Source organism: Schistocerca serialis, chromosome 2, assembly GCF_023864345.2.
Source record: "Schistocerca serialis cubense isolate TAMUIC-IGC-003099 chromosome 2, iqSchSeri2.2, whole genome shotgun sequence".
NCBI classification, from domain to species: Eukaryota; Metazoa; Arthropoda; class Insecta; order Orthoptera; family Acrididae; genus Schistocerca; species Schistocerca serialis.
Window position 1 is genome coordinate 978,641,188 of NC_064639.1, and position 16,138 is coordinate 978,657,325.

The following is a 16,138-nucleotide window of genomic DNA, read 5'->3' on the forward strand; positions in this document are numbered from 1 at the left end:
TTACGCTTTTTTTAATCTCATATGTTCGTTTTTTGTTCGTTTCAGCCACTTGGTGCGGACGTCGCAAGACACCCGTTTCAGTTCGTCGTTGATCCATTAACTTAGTGTTTTTTATTACAGAGGGCAGCTAACCGTCTGACCGAACATGCTTAGTTACCGTGCCGGCGACTCATTTTGTTCGTTTTCGTTCGTTGTATGTGCTGGGGGCGGACGTTGTAAGACATCCGTTTAAGTTCGTCTTTGATCGGTTAACTCAGTTTTTTTATTACAGAGGGCTGCTAACCCTCTGACCGAACACGCTGAGCTACCGTGCCGGCAGAAATTGAATTTTTCACTCGAGGGAAGACTTGAACCAAGGACCTCTCGTTCCGCAGCTGCTCACGCTAACCACGGGACCACGAGGCTCCTGGATTTTTTTTTAAACCTAACTAACCTAAGGACAGCACACAACACCCAGTCATCACGAGGCAGAGAAAATCCCTTACCCCTCCGGGAATCGAACCGGGCGCGGGAAGCGAGAACGCTACCGCACGACCACGAGCTGCGGACTGCTAAACTAACTATGAGCTAATACTTCTTAAAAATATTGTTTTACCCCTTACTAAAAACGTTAATCGTAGATAATTGTTATTAATTGAAATTTAATTAAAACAAATTGTAGGAAGAACAATGCGTTTTGGGTGGATCTTCAGTGTGTCGCTGCCTTCAAACAGCCTACTCCCATAATACGCTCGTTACAATAATTCTTTTGCCATGAATATGATATTTCTCATTAATTTATTGGAACGAATCACACAACTAACAACGGGTTTTCCAGTGATTCTCAATTTGCTGGTGCTCAGAATCGACATATATACATATAGGCTTGAAATGAATGCCAATATGGCGCCTCACAACTCTGTACTGAAGGGAGACGGCGTGCGTGTGACGTAGGTGGCGTTGTGGCATCTCATTGGGCAACGCTCAGACGCACGCTCAGAATATCTGACATGCCAGATATTGTTCCGCACGTTTTTTTTTTTAATCTCACTTTGTTCGCTTTTGTTCGTTGCATCTGCTCGTGGCGGACGTCGTAAGACATCCGTTTAAGTTCGTTGTTGATGGATTAGCTCAGTTTTTTTTTATTACAGAGGGCTGCTAACCCTCTGACCGAACACGCTGAGCTACCGTGCCGGCTATGTTCTATGTTGTTCATTGTATTTGTTCGTGGCGGGCGTCCGATGACACCTGTTCAGGTTGTTCATTGATCTGTTCACCCAATTTTTTATTACAGAGGGTAGCTAAACCCTCTGACCAAACACGCTGAGCTACCGTGCCGGCTATACGTTAGGAAAGACTCCCAACGTGCTATTCCACGCTATGACGTCAGAAACTCGGCACACTCAACGCTCAACGTTCGGATGCACGGTCCGTGTGCCGACGGCTTAAGGGTTTAGGCCGGGGCCACACGAGCGGAATACACTCCTGGAAATGGAAAAAAGAACACATTGACACCGGTGTGTCAGACCCACCATACTTGCTCCGGACACTGCGAGAGGGCTGTACAAGCAATGATCACACGCACGGCATAGCGGACACACCAGGAACCACGGTGTTGGCCGTCGAATGGCGCTAGCTGCGCAGCATTTGTGCACCGCCGCCGTCAGTCTCAGCCAGTTTGCCGTGGCATCCGGAGCTCCATCGCAGTCTTTAACACTGGTAGCATGCCGCGACAGCGTGGACGTGAACCGTATGTGCAGTTGACGGACTTTGAGCGAGGGCGTATAGTGGGCATGCGGGAGGCCGGGTGGACGTACCGCCGCATTGCTCAACACGTGGGGCGTGAGGTCTCCACAGTACATCGATGTTGTCGCCAGTGGTCGGCGGAAGGTGCACGTGCCCGTCGACCTGGGACCGGACCGCAGCGACGCACAGATGCACGCCAAGACCGTAGGATCCTACGCAGTGCCGTAGGGGACCGCACCGCCACTTCCCAGCAAATTAGGGACGCTGTTGCTCCTGGGGTATCGGCGAGGACCATTCGCAACCGTCTCCATGAAGCTGGGCTACGGTCCCGCACACCGTTAGGCCGTCTTCCGCTCACGCCCCAACATCGTGCAGCCCGCCTCCAGTGGTGTCGCGACAGGCGTGAATGGAGGGACGAATGGAGACGTGTCGTCTTCAGCGATGAGAGTCGCTTCTGCCTTGGTGCCAATGATGGTCGTATGCGTGTTTGGCGCCGTGCAGGTGAGCGCCACAATCAGGACTGCATACGACCGAGGCACACAGGGCCAACACCCGGCATCATGGTGTGGGGAGCGATCTCCTACACTGGCCGTACGCCACTGGTGATCGTCGAGGGGACACTGAATAGTGCACGGTACATCCAAACCGTCATCGAACCCATCGTTCTACCATTCCTAGACCGGCAAGGGAACTTGCTGTTCCAACAGGACAATGCACGTCCGCATGTATCCCGTGCCACCCAACGTGCTCTAGAAGGTGTAAGTCAACTACCCTGGCCAGCAAGATCTCCGGATCTGTCCCCCATTGAGCATGTTTGGGACTGGATGAAGCGTCGTCTCACGCGGTCTGCACGTCCAGCACGAATGCTGGTCCAACTGAGGCGCCAGGTGGAAATGGCATGGAAAGCCGTTCCTCAGGACTACATCCAGCATCTCTACGATCGTCTCCATGGGAGAATAGCAGCCTGCATTGCTGCGAAAGGTGGATATACACTGTACTAGTGCCGACATTGTGCATGCTCTGTTGACTGTGTCTATGTGCCTGTGGTTCTGTCAGTGTGATCATGTGATGTATCTGACCCCAGGAATGTGTCAATAAAGTTTCCCCTTCCTGGGACAATGAATTCACAGTGTTCTTATTTCAATTTCCAGGAGTGTATTTACGGAACGTCAGCTGCGCTTAAAATGGACGCGCCGCATTGGCGCACGGGATAGATGCACCGTCCACACGAGACGGAACGTCTGCTCTGCGACGGCCGGTGTGACCGAGCGGTTCTAGGCGCTGCAGTCTGGAACCGCGCGACCGCTACGGTCGCAGGTTCGAATCCTGCCTCGGGCATGGATGTGTGTGATGTCCTTAGGATAGTTAGGTATAATTAGTTCTAAGTTCTAGGGGACTGATGACCTCAGATGTTAAGTCCCATAGTGGTCAGAGCCATTTGAACGTCTGCTCTGCGGAATTTCGCCGCATCGCCCATAGCAAGAAGGAAATCGTGCGACGGCAGTCGCAGTCCTACGGGCCACGAGAATCAACTGGGCAGTTCACACGGGCTGTGCTGCGGGCCAACTGACGCAGATAGTAAGGAGCTGCCAGTTGGCAGTAGGTCGGTTGCTTGGTGCGTTGTGTGTATGTGACTACAAAAATGTGTCTTCCAGAAACAGAGAAAATCGACACAGAGATACTTTATAATGGAGGCGGAGAAGAGGCCGTGTATTTGGGATATAAGGACCGAGGAATACAAGGATCGAAATAAGAAAGATGCAGCATGGCGTGAAATCTGCTCTGTATTATTTCGAAGATCACTCAAGCACAGGGAGAAAATACATGGGTAAGTTTTTCATTTTACTTTTCTTCATTGTCATAGAAATACTTTTGGTTAAAACACCAGTCGGAATTGCACCAGAATTTGATAATTAGTTCCCCCAAACCTGTTACGTAATTTCATTCGTAATTTCCTAGTTGGGGACCTCCTACATATCACGTATTGTTGATGTGTTACGCCTTGATAATGCAACAACAATGCATAAATGTAACAAAAGACAAGTACAGCGTATTTAAAAAACAGTAGGGAAGAATCGCAAGAATGCTATTGATTCTTTCGTTTCCTATGCATTAAAATCCACATGATCGCCTCGGGCAATTACGGCACTGGTTAGAGTGATTCATCATAAAATTAGAACATTAAACAAACTAGGCGCTTCAGTCTGGAACCGCGCGACCGCTACGGTCGCAGGTTCGAATCCTGCCTCGGGCATGGATGTGTGTGATGTCCTTAGGTTAGTTAGGTTTAAGTAGTTCTAAGTTCTAGGGAACTGATGATTTCCGAAGTTAAGTCCCATACTGCTCGGAGCCATTTTTGAAACTAACTAGGTTCTGTAAGCACTGCTCTCAAACGGTTTTCTGGTTAGTGCCAGAAAGAGTCAAAAGTAGCAGATCAGTTCTTTTCATTATGTCTCAGGTGAATTTACAGGCACATCAACGGATAATACAAAGATATAACAATCAAGTTAATGAAATTGTATATATTAAGGAAAATGTATATGACCCAGTAGTTTCGGTGTATTTTTGTCTTTTTCAAAATTTGGAACCCTACATTTGCCACTACTGCACAGTGTCGAGCATCTATCGCGACTACAAGTTTGAAGGAAAAAACAAAAAAAGAAAAGAAGGCGAAGAAAAGCGGGCTATCTGCTTGGCCTCCTCGCTGTTACGAAGCAACCAGTCTTCATTCTAAGATAATTCAGACGAGGAAAACCATTTTCAAAAAAAAATGGTTCAAATGGCTCTGAGTACTATGGGACTTAACATCTATGGTCATCAGTCCCCTAGAACTTAGAACTACTTAAACCTAACTAACCTAAGGACATCACACGACACCCAGCCATCACGAGGCAGAGAAAATCCCTGACCCCGCCGGGAATCGAACCCGGGAACCCGGGCGTGGGAAGCGAGAACGCTACCGCACGACCACGGGATGCGGGCGAAAACCATTTTCAGGTAGTTTTATTCAATAATGAGCTGTTGCAGGAACCGATGCCAAGATCCATAGCCTCGTGATGTCATACCCGGTTACTCGACCATCATGAGATTCGTAGCGGGAAATTCAAAATTCAAATGAAGATGATGCGTTTTTTTAAAGTAGGATTGTGTTTTTATTAGAAATATTTTTTTGGTACTAATAATTACGCTACTTCCAACGGAAAACAACTCCATAAAATTCTCAAAATCACTAGTTCAGCATGGTGACAGCTGTATTCGTCAGTGTAGAGCATGGGTTCCCAAACTTTAGTTTCTCGCGCCCCTCTACTGCTAAAAGTGGAAGCTTCGCCCCCCCCCCCCCCCCTCCTTCTCAATAATAATTCTGTGTTACCTACAGTAAGCACCTGAAAATGCGACCGATTAGCTCATTGTCTTGGAGTTGGGAGGGGGAGGGGAGGGGTTAAAAGGGGGATATAAGGACTTGATGAGGAAACGCGGTCGTGCAAGGGGAAATGCGTCTGTGTTAATTACTGTCTCGGCACTGTTAATATGAAGTTGCTGCGTGCGTCTTGTACCGATCAGTCACTATAAATTAATAATTAATCCTCAGTTCGATATCATTTAAATTGTCAACGCCAGAAAATACACGACACAGCATCACCTCCATCGCAACCTTAGTGCCACAGCAGTAACATTTTGCCATGGCGTCAATGGGAAAAAGAGGTTTATCGATACGAAATGTTCCGACTTGTTTTGTTATGCCACTGGAAAAACAACTACAAATTGGTTTGCTGTACTTCCCTCGGCCTCTTTCGTTTGTGCGTGACAAGGAAACATTTCCGCATGAAATAGCAATTTTTTGTGATCTATTCCCAAATCTTCACAAAGGGTTGTAAAAAGACGATTATTTAACGCAATCTTTTTACCATGATTCACAATTTTGATGCAAAGGTTTAAGACGTGGTTGAGTTCGTTAGGAAGTATCTTAGTTGCCGCGGCGTGAGGGTGCATAACACAGTGAACTGAAATAGCATATTATAGATTCTTTTCTCTGACCATTTGCACGAGTCCTGAGTGAGATTGTCGGGGCGCCGTCTCTGCATACGCCGATCAACTTTTTCCACGACAGTTCATATTCGCAAAAGAATTCAGATATCGCTGTCATTATATGAATTGTTTTTGCAGTCGTAGTCAGCTGGGTAGAAAATAGCATATCATTTTTAAATGTTTCGTTTTGTATTTATCGAACGAACACTAACAGCTGGCAACAATTTGCGACATCTATACTCTCGTCTAACTGCATGGCGAAAAATTCTATTTCTTTCACAGCCTGCACTACTTGATTTGTTATGTCTTCGGCCATATCATCAATCTGACGTTTCAGTGTTGTCAGAAAGCGGTATTTGTGAAAGTTTTTGTTTGATTTCTGGTCCAAGCTGCTATTAACAAACAGTGCTTGACAAGTGTTTCTCCGACAACATGACTTTTCTTAGCCTTTGCGATGAGTTGCGATAACCGCTTTTTCAGAAGACTTCCTACGTTTCAAACGCACATTTTGCCGCAAAAAATTCCATCGGTTTACCTTTTAAAGCGCTGTGTTTAGTCCACAAATGCCGTTCGAGACGACAAGGTCTCATGGCATCATTGCTCAATAATTCGTAACAAATTGCACATTGGGGTCGGTCGAACCATTGTTTAGTACAGCATCAAAAACGTATTTAATGTAATCATCACTGTATTTGTGTTTATTCCACATACTAAGGACGAAGTAAAGAAAAAAGTATCCTTACAAGTCGACAGTTCACTTTCGCACCAAAAGTACACGACTGAACTGCTTGTTTGATCGATACTGATTGAACAACTCAGCCCAGCTAAGACCCGAGCGTCAGCGCTGATTAGAAACGAAACCACTACTGGCAACAATTACTATTTCGTTGAAGCTGTGAGAAAACCTTCACAGAAGACAGTTGGCACGAAGTGTTCAGAATCGGGCCGACGTGCGACAATCGGCCATGTTTTCGCACGTGTATAGTACTCGTACGCAACGAATTCCAGCGGTCGGATTGGTTACCGTCAGTTACTGCGCTTACATTCAGGCTGACGATCGAAGACAAAAATGAATTTCAGAGTACACAAGAACTACTACCTAAAAGACAATTCCTCGTAAGTACTAATACATTTGTCTTGATTAAATAGGTCTTTTTTTAAATAATGTAATGCGTTGGTACCACTTGTCCTGGCCATAAAATTTTATCCAATTGAATAATAAATGTAATTTTTTTTTTTTGTTAAGCAGTTGTCATCATAAAGTCCCCCGCCGCGTTTTTCTGTCTGTATGTGAAGACTGATCTCAAAGTTCTGTAGGGATTTTGATACGGTTTTTACCAACAGATAGGCTGGTCCACGAGGAATGTTTGTGTATGTAAGTTATAAATATAATAATGATGAGTGTTTAATATATGTTGTGTTATCTGTTCCATATTTAATTGCATAGAGCCTGTACATAGAGCGAGAGAGTGCCTATAGGTGAAATCGACGTGATTGGCTGATCAGCTGCGACACCACGTTTCTTACGCGAGTTTCTTCGATTCGTAAGTTCACAGTATATTCCGGTGTTGGAACATTGTTTCCAAAACATGTGAAAAATTACTGCACTATATTTGAGTTATTTTCAGATTCATTGTGCACTCTATATGTGTTTGCGCGTTGGTCAGACAGTAGACTGTACAGCTCTTACGCCTTTGGGAGTAAATACGAGCCTTCGTCTGACAAATGGATCTATGGAAAAGCCCTCCTGGATTTTCTTTATGTTTATAGTGGACTTGAATTTCAGTGTTCGAACAGCAAATAAGCAAGTAGTGCGACACAATTCTAAAATAAATAAGACTCGAAAAAATCGCATTTAAAGATTATATTTCCTAGTGTTTTAAGTGCAAAACATGTCGCACATATTTATTGAGACGCCGTTAGCTGAATGCCTGGGGGCTGCGAACTCTGATGATCGAATAGTTTCTAGTACGAGTCTCGTCAGTAGTTACTTTTATTTAATTTCTATATTTATTATCAAATAGAAATGATAATAAATAAGTATAGAATCGTACTTTTCGAATGAATGCTTGTAATTGCTGGTTCTATGAAATAAATTAAAAATTGATACAAACTTGTGAAATGACTTAAACTTATGAAATGACTTATATACGGTACATCAATAACACTCCTGTATGGGATGCCTATAGCAATAATTTTTTGCTTCTTTAGAGTGCCTCCAAGTCTTACGTGGCTCTTTTAGTATGTTCCTGTAAATGTCAACGCTCCATCAAGTATTGGAATGTAATGGTTTTTTATGCACTACACTTCTTTAAAATTTCGTGCATACAACCACCCCGCTTTATGAAATCCGTATTTGCCAGTCGTAGCTGATAACGTAAAGTTTCAGTCTGAGTTTTTTGCGATACAGAACACCAAGGTTTTTTTCAGTGACTATATTACGGCTGACTATTGGTGCGGATGGTGATCATATTTGCAGTTGGTTGCCGTAGCACTGTTCACCATGAATAATCTCCCACTTGAAAATATTTTGTTGAACAAATCGCCTTGACAGTATTTTTAAACATATACCGCACATGCAGATTTACAGTCTTCATTAAAACCTTAATGTAAGCATAGGCTTCCACTGCCATTGTCACAGTAAAATTTTGGTTATGTGACCACCTTGTCAATGTGTAAAATTGTTCGACGTTACGGCCACTGTTGCAACTGCCCTTTCTCAGTATATTTTTTCTAATTGGTGAATGAGAAAACTTTCCCTATGATTTTGCCCTCTTCCAAACGATAAACCTCCTAATGAGCTCTGATTTGTTCGTTGTGGTCATTTTGCGAGACGTATGTGTGAAGGAATAATACATTGCCCAGCTGTCCTCAGAATTTTAAACAGTAAACGTGATAGACGGCTCTTTTCTTGTAGCGTCTGATATTGGAGTTTGTTGAGCATCACCGTATATGCCTTGTTCAGTTGTAGCCTGTATTTGGTGGGTTTTACATTATAACTTACAGCCTTTGGATATATGCTGTTTCATAGCACTAGCACTCTGAATCAAGAACACTTCGTTATTGGTGCGATTTGTTGTTATGAAATCACGGGAAATGTCATATTGGTGATTAAAGTAGTTTCATATTTAGCTATTTTCGTTTCATAACTCGCTTGTAATGAAAGTACACCGTTTTAAGGCAATGGCACTTTGAAGAGTCATCAAAACCGTCGCATTCTTGATAGGGTTTGTTAGTGATTTAGTGTCAGTTAACAACATGTTGGTAAATCAAAGACTTCAGAAAACAGTGACATAAAATACAAGGTCGCTATTTGTAAAACATGGGTGTAGTATAGTGGTTCGCAACCTTTCTGATACCGTTGCCCAAGAATAATTTCCTTTCCCCAGAAATCACTGTGTCAGGAAACGTTTATTTTTGTACACCTATAAATTCTTTCTGTATCTGCCACTATCATTATTTTTATTATTGTCATTATTACTGTTACTATTTCACTATTAGTGGCAGGAGCTGCAGTAGTACAAGTACTGCCAGTATCAACTTTATTAGTTTATCATGTACTCACATAGCCACCCGAGACAGTCAAATCATTTTAATACTTTATGAAGTGGTATTTCTTAGATAACTATGATGTAAAAAATTTAGAGTATGTGTGCAACATGGTCCGATGCAAGAGTGAGTCTGATGGCCCTAATAAGATCAGGTTAAATAAATAAATAAAAAAAAGTAAGTGAAGTTGTAGGGGGTGAGACCAAGGGCACCCACTCTTTTGAATCCTATTCAAGGTGTGTGTGCTTCAGACACTCGATAGATACTGTTTCCTCTTGATCGTTCCGCCAGATCTTGAAGGTGTTGGTGTGGTTTGAACGGTTCTGTGTATGGCGGCATTAACGGTGGGCAGACGTATCGCCTATTAACCAAACATGCGAGGTCTTACACGTCCTTGTAGATGAAAACAGGCTTGATGTCATCTGCCTTAAGTATAGAAGGGCAGAACACTGCCATATTCTATTGTAAATGTTTTCCAAATTCTGTAGGATCCCGTTTGTGTGCTAGCAGCTGACGTTTTTGTAAGAGTAATTCAACTGCCACTCTTAAGTTTTCGCCGTAGACCAGCTTGGTTGCAGCGTAGCTCTCATCTTCCTTTAATGAATTCCGTAAACCCAGAAGCAGTAGGGATAAATCCTCAGTCCACTGCTCGCCACTGCACATGAGTGCAGCCTTCAAGGTCCGATGTAGCCACTCCACCATTCTGTTACTTGGAGGATGGTAACTGATATTTTTAATGTGCGAACAACGACAGAGTCGTAGTTGTTTTCGGAATAGTAACAACTCAAACTGTCTATCACGGTCTGTAGTAAATGTCGGGGGAACCACGAATTGGGAAATTCAGCTTTTAACCAATGCTGCAATATCCATAATGGAGGAGCCTCTAACCAGTGTGTAAAATGGTCCACTACGATTAGCAGATAAGGCACACCAGGTCCAGATGCACGTGTGAGAAATGTACCTTGGGTATAACTGTGGAGCTGTGGAACGTGACACATGCCTGCTGATCTTGCATATTAGGTATCTGGTTTAAGCTAGGGCCAACTTATGGCCGTCTTCTTCATTTCTGGTCAGATTACCTTTCGTGTTAGCCGGCCGAGCGGCCGAGCGGTTAGGCGCTACAGTCTGGAACCGCGCGACCGCTGCGGCCGCAAGTTCGAACCCTGCCTCGGGCATGGATGTGTGTGATGTCCTTAGGTTAGTTAGGTTTAAGTATTTCTAAGTTCTAGAGGACTGATGACCTCAGAAGTTAAGTCCCATAGTGCTCAGAGCCATTTTTTAACCTTTCGTGTTAACAACCTAACGGTGGCCATACTTCAAGGTGAGATAAATTATGGAATGCTTCAAAAACTGGCCGGCCAAACTGGTGTGGTATGAAAACTCGCAGCAAGTTGTGAGGCATGTCGCACCATAATGAAACAATAAGTTCTGGCACATGTATTTTTGACAAAACAAAGCTGGACTCCCCCTGCTCTAACACTGAACGTAGTTCTGGGTCCATAGACTGATATTCAGAGATGCTGTCCCATGGGACAGTATCGACAGAAGAATTTGGCTACCACATTACTTTTCTGCTGATGTGATGTACATCTATCATGAATTGTGAAATATATTCGGTAGCCCTGCACTGTCTTGGTGATGCAAGAGTGGTTTCCTTGGAGAAGAAGGATGTGAGAGGAGCATGATCCGAGTAAATGGTGAAGTGTTTACCGTCTATCTAGTCATGGATATTTTTTATCGCCACATGTATAGCATACAGTTCGCTATCATTGAAGTTCCATTTTTGCTGTACTGCCATTAGTGAATGAGACTAATTTTTGTAGAGTGACTCCCACAGCAACTTGGCTTGCAAGTCTGTTTACTTTTTTTTTAAGCTGCACGTTTCGAATGGTCAAAAATGGTTCAAATGGCTCTGAGCACTATGGGACTTAACTGCTGAGGTCATCAGTCCTCTAGAACTTAGAACCACTTAAACCTAACTAACCTAAGGACATCACACACATCCATGCCCGAGGCAGGATTCGAACCTGTGACCGTAGCGGCCACGCGGTTCCAGACTGTAGGGCCCGCTCGGCCACCCCGGCCGGCATTTCGAATGTTACCTACGCTTTCTGACAAATTGGTGACGCCGTTAGAAGAGATGTCAGAACCTAGAAATTGGACTCTGACTTTATCCAACACACATTTTACCCTGTTTATGACCACTCGGTGTAGGCTGAGAGGTTTGAATAGTTGCCGAAGGCATTTCTCCTGTTCTTGTGATTCCAAAAACGCCAGGATTATCCACACAGCAAAAAAGAAGCTGATGAATAAAACTCTGCCAAGTCTGTGTTGCCTTTTTTTAAAATCATAAGGCATGAACTGGCACCCAAGAAAGCCAACTGGAGTTGTGATGGCAGTGGTCTTCATATCTGCTGGCATGACTGGTATTTGCAAATTGGCTTTGGCATAATTGATGATGCTGAAAACTTTTGCCACTGCTATTGTTTTGCTAAAATCGATCACATAAAGTGTAGGGTACCTCTCCGGTACCGTTACATCACAGAGTACACTGTAATCTCTGTGTAGGTGCCAAGTGTCTCGGCACTTCAATACCCTGTGTAAAGGCGATACCCATTAGCTCATCTAAGGTGCCATTACTCCCTCTTGAATTTATGTGTTGATATCCACTTTTTTCCATATGTCGTGATAGACGTATTATTGGGAGCTGTTAATGCCCATGGCAATCAGTTGCTTTGAAACAGTGTTCCGGTAGCACACTGAAGTCAGAACCAATTTCGACCAAAATATGGGTTTCTGTTACCTTGTCCACCACGAAAGCCTTTTAGAATTTCTGACTGATATCATAAAACCCCTCTCTGTGGCAGTTTGCACCACGTCTGTAATTCTAGCCGCATCACATAGAAGCTCAGAGCCTCACAACCTGGTATGAAGTTTATGCAGTGGCGTCTCGTTTTTATTATACCCGCAGCCGGCTTGGGCGCGAAGTTTCACAAGTCTTTGTGGGCACTATCCTGCCCAGAGAAGAAACCTGATACTCCTGCTTGCGCTGTAGTTAAAGTTTGAGTCTTCACCAATGGCTGTTGAAGCTGTAGATACCTGTGGCGCAAGCTGGTTAGTTGCAGCCGTTCTGAAGGAATGGAGTAGAGCGATGAGCTATTTGCGGAAATTTTCGTGTTTTGAGCGCCCGAGTGCACAACTGCTGGTTTTTATGGTTTCGGGCATCGCCTGAAAATCTGGCACGGTGGACGTGGCAAGGTAATGAGAGGATAGGTGACATTTGTGAGCAAGACGATGACCACTGGTGCCCCTTATTGGCCACTGAAGACTTTTGGATGGTTGCAAAGTGCTACAAACTTTTGTGCCCTAATTTCGAAGCATTGGTGATATTATCAGCACCAGTAGGATTTAGCCACTCTCGTCCTACTGTTGATTGTCAAACGCACGACACCATCTGCTTTGCTTTTTGTAGTGGCATAATTTGCACGCAGAGCATTTTGAAGCCCTCCGCCAGCTGATCTGTAGCTGTCTCTGGTGCGCTGCATGGAATGCGTGGTGTGATGCCGCCAGGTGGCTCCGCCACCAAAGTGCGCGTCATTTACGACAGCGGCCGAGTTTAGGTTAGTTCTGCGCATCTGACGTCACAAAACACAGTCAGCGAATGAACCGAGAACGACGTTGCCAGAGCTCGACTGCAGTGCAGATCACGGACGAGTGTCTTCTATTTTAGAAAAGTTCAGCCATAAATAAAGTAATTGAACAAAAGCAATGTCTTGATAGCAGGCTTTCTATAAAAGTAAGTTTGGAAAAAGCATTCTTTATACTAATTGCTTCATATTCTATTAATTAATTAAACCAAACAAGCAATAAGCCTCCTAATTCAGGCGATAGCAAGGAAATTCATTCTCACTGACCGCTTTTTTGCAATAAAGAACAGCGGTAATTGTTTATTTCCTATTGTACTTCGACGAAACGTGAGTAATTCATAATCATACGAACAGTGTTTGTCGGTATTTTGCGTGATTCTTTAAAGTCCTCAAGGATTACTATTGAATGACGAGCTGTGTTAACGTAGTGGTTAAGATGTTTGGCTGCTAACCAAAAGGTTCGAACCCTGTACGAAGCGTAATATTTTCTTTATTTAAAAGCAATATCAAAGTGTCTTACTTCATGAATTTTATTCGTTTGAATGTAATTTTTTGAAATTTCTAATTTTTGAACTAAAATCGACCATACGGAAAGTATACGCTGTGGACTTTTACCTCTGCAAACTCTTCAAAATTTCATGCAATGGCTTACTACATTTAATGCTGCACAATAACTGCGTTGAACATCGAAACAAAATTAAGTCATTTGTGGGGGGAAGGTATCAGTCAAGAAGATGTGTAAAAATCAAATCTTTGGGCCAAATAGTTTTTGTGAAATCGAATGATAAGTGTGTCAAAGCAGTCAGAACAGCATGTGTCTGCACAGGCGAGCAGTGCAGTAATGACAAAATTGCGCACAGCGCGGAATGCGGGGAGCACGTCTCTGTAGCAGCGAAAGGGTTAATGCGGCAGTGGTGGCTTTACTTCATAAACTGGGCGCTCCCCCCTTAACGTAAGTTTGCGAACTATACTATGGGGCGCTGCTTCTCTTGGCGCGTACAACTGGCAATGCAGCAATCTCCCGCGTCTGGGCGGGCATGCGCGAACCGCCAAGATAAAAGAATTGAACTATAGCGTGCGCAGTGCAGGGTTCTCTGCCATGTCGACTCTAGCTACGGTACTGTCAACATTAAACTGCATGCAACATGCAGTGGCTTCCCTTTATCAGCTAACGCTGTAAGAGGTAGCAGTGTATCTGTGGCCAGAACAATTCGCGTATTTGTTGGAAGCTTTCTTGAGCGCATCAAGCATTACCAATTTTCTGGTAAGAGACAGCAACTCGCTAATGACCGAAGCTTTTGTAATAGCTGCTTGGGGATCTGTTTCCCAATTGACAGCCAGTTTGTAACCGTTGCAGCCTTGCTTCCGGCGTTGGCAATTAAGTGGTTGGTAAGTGATGTTTTTAAAGCGGCGTAACGGTGCATATGCAAGACTTCGTTTGCCTGAACGGTCGAGAGTTTCGTTCAGGTAAGCAATAACACAGTGAAACCGATTTGTATCGTTACTGACGCTATGTTGAGTGAAACAGCTTTCGGTATGAGCAAACCACAGCTAAGGTTTCGCAGTCGAGAATGCTGGCAGTTTAACATGATGCACTGTCCTACATGGTTTGGAAGGTGCTGGCTGCATGGGAAGCTGTACTGTAGGAGTGTCTGCTGCTAGAAGTGGTGATGGCTGCTGTTACGCATTTGCATCTTCTTGTTTTATGCCGTTGCTCTCATTTAGGTTATTCATGCTTCATGTTCTTGCTCTGCCTCACCCACTGTACGAAATTTGTTGGAATAGTAATGATAACAAAACACTGACTGAATAGGCACACACCATTGAGGATATACTCTTTTAATATGCTGTATTATTACACCTCGTGAAAACTTGGAACACATCAAAATCGCGTTTTTCCCAACAGGACAAAGATAACCGTACAAAAATATATCACGCGAACTTAGTTACTTGTCCGTTCGTGACCGATCAGTCAATCTTCAGGTCGCTACATAGTCATTTCACTTTAGGTCGTTCGTAACGGTTACTCCTGGGAGTCTTACTGTCGTTACTGTTCCCAGTCGTTTGTTGCCACTGGGTCATTCCACGTCAAAGCTAAAAGTATTACAAAGTGTCCCTACACGACCGTCTCCAAATATAACGAAATTTGGTGTGACGGTTCTATATAGTCTTTGATGGTTATATACGAAATTTCAGTTTAGTATCTTCAGTGGATGAATTTTTTGAGACTTTTAAAGAGAAGCTACTCACCTTCACATCAAGTACGAAGGTGCAGATGTGTCAAGTTGGTCAGCTTTTTTAAAAGTTCTAGCTGATATTTGGTCATTTGCTGTAGTATACGCAGACAACTTTCTATGCTGAATCACATCATAGCAAAAAATAGGGATTTAGCCACACCTAAAAATAGATACAAGCCTCTAAAGTGGCTAAAAATTTGTCGCATAGTTCTGAGAGCCAAGGTTTCACCGACCATTGCTACTTTTCATATGAACGAATCACATGAAAACTTAAGAAAGTTAAAGTTATTCCTGCCTGAGATGTCTATATATGGATCAGACACTGGATGTCTAGATGAAAAGGTATACACCTGCAAAGTTGTCCAAATTTTCTACGTGCAAATTTTATGGCATTTTGGGGGGGGCAATATCATAGCTGTCATAGCTGCATCGTGTTCAACCCTTTTTTTCTTGTCACATCTGGAAACCCCCCCCCCCCCCCCCCCGCCATGAACCATGGACCTTGCCGTTGGTGGGGAGGCTTGCATACCTCAGCGATACAGATGGCCGTACCATAGGTGCAACCACAACGGAAGGGTATCTGTTGAGAGGCCAGACAAACGTGTGGTTCCTGAGGAGGTGCAGCAGCCTTTTCAGTAGTTGCAGGGGCAACAGTCTGGATGAATGACTGATCTGGCCTTGTAACAATAACCAAAACGGCCTTGCTGTGCTGGTACTGCGAACGGCTGAAAGCAAGGGGAAACTACAGCAGTAATTTTTCCCGAGGGCATGCAGCTTTACTGTATGGTTAAATGATGATGATGATGATGATGGCGTCCTCTTGGGTAAAATATTCCGGAGGTAAAATAATCCCCCATTCGGATCTCCAGGCGGGGACTACTCAAGAAGACGTCATTATCAGGAAAAAGAAAACTGGCATTCTACGGATCGGAGCGTGGGATGTCAGATCCCTTA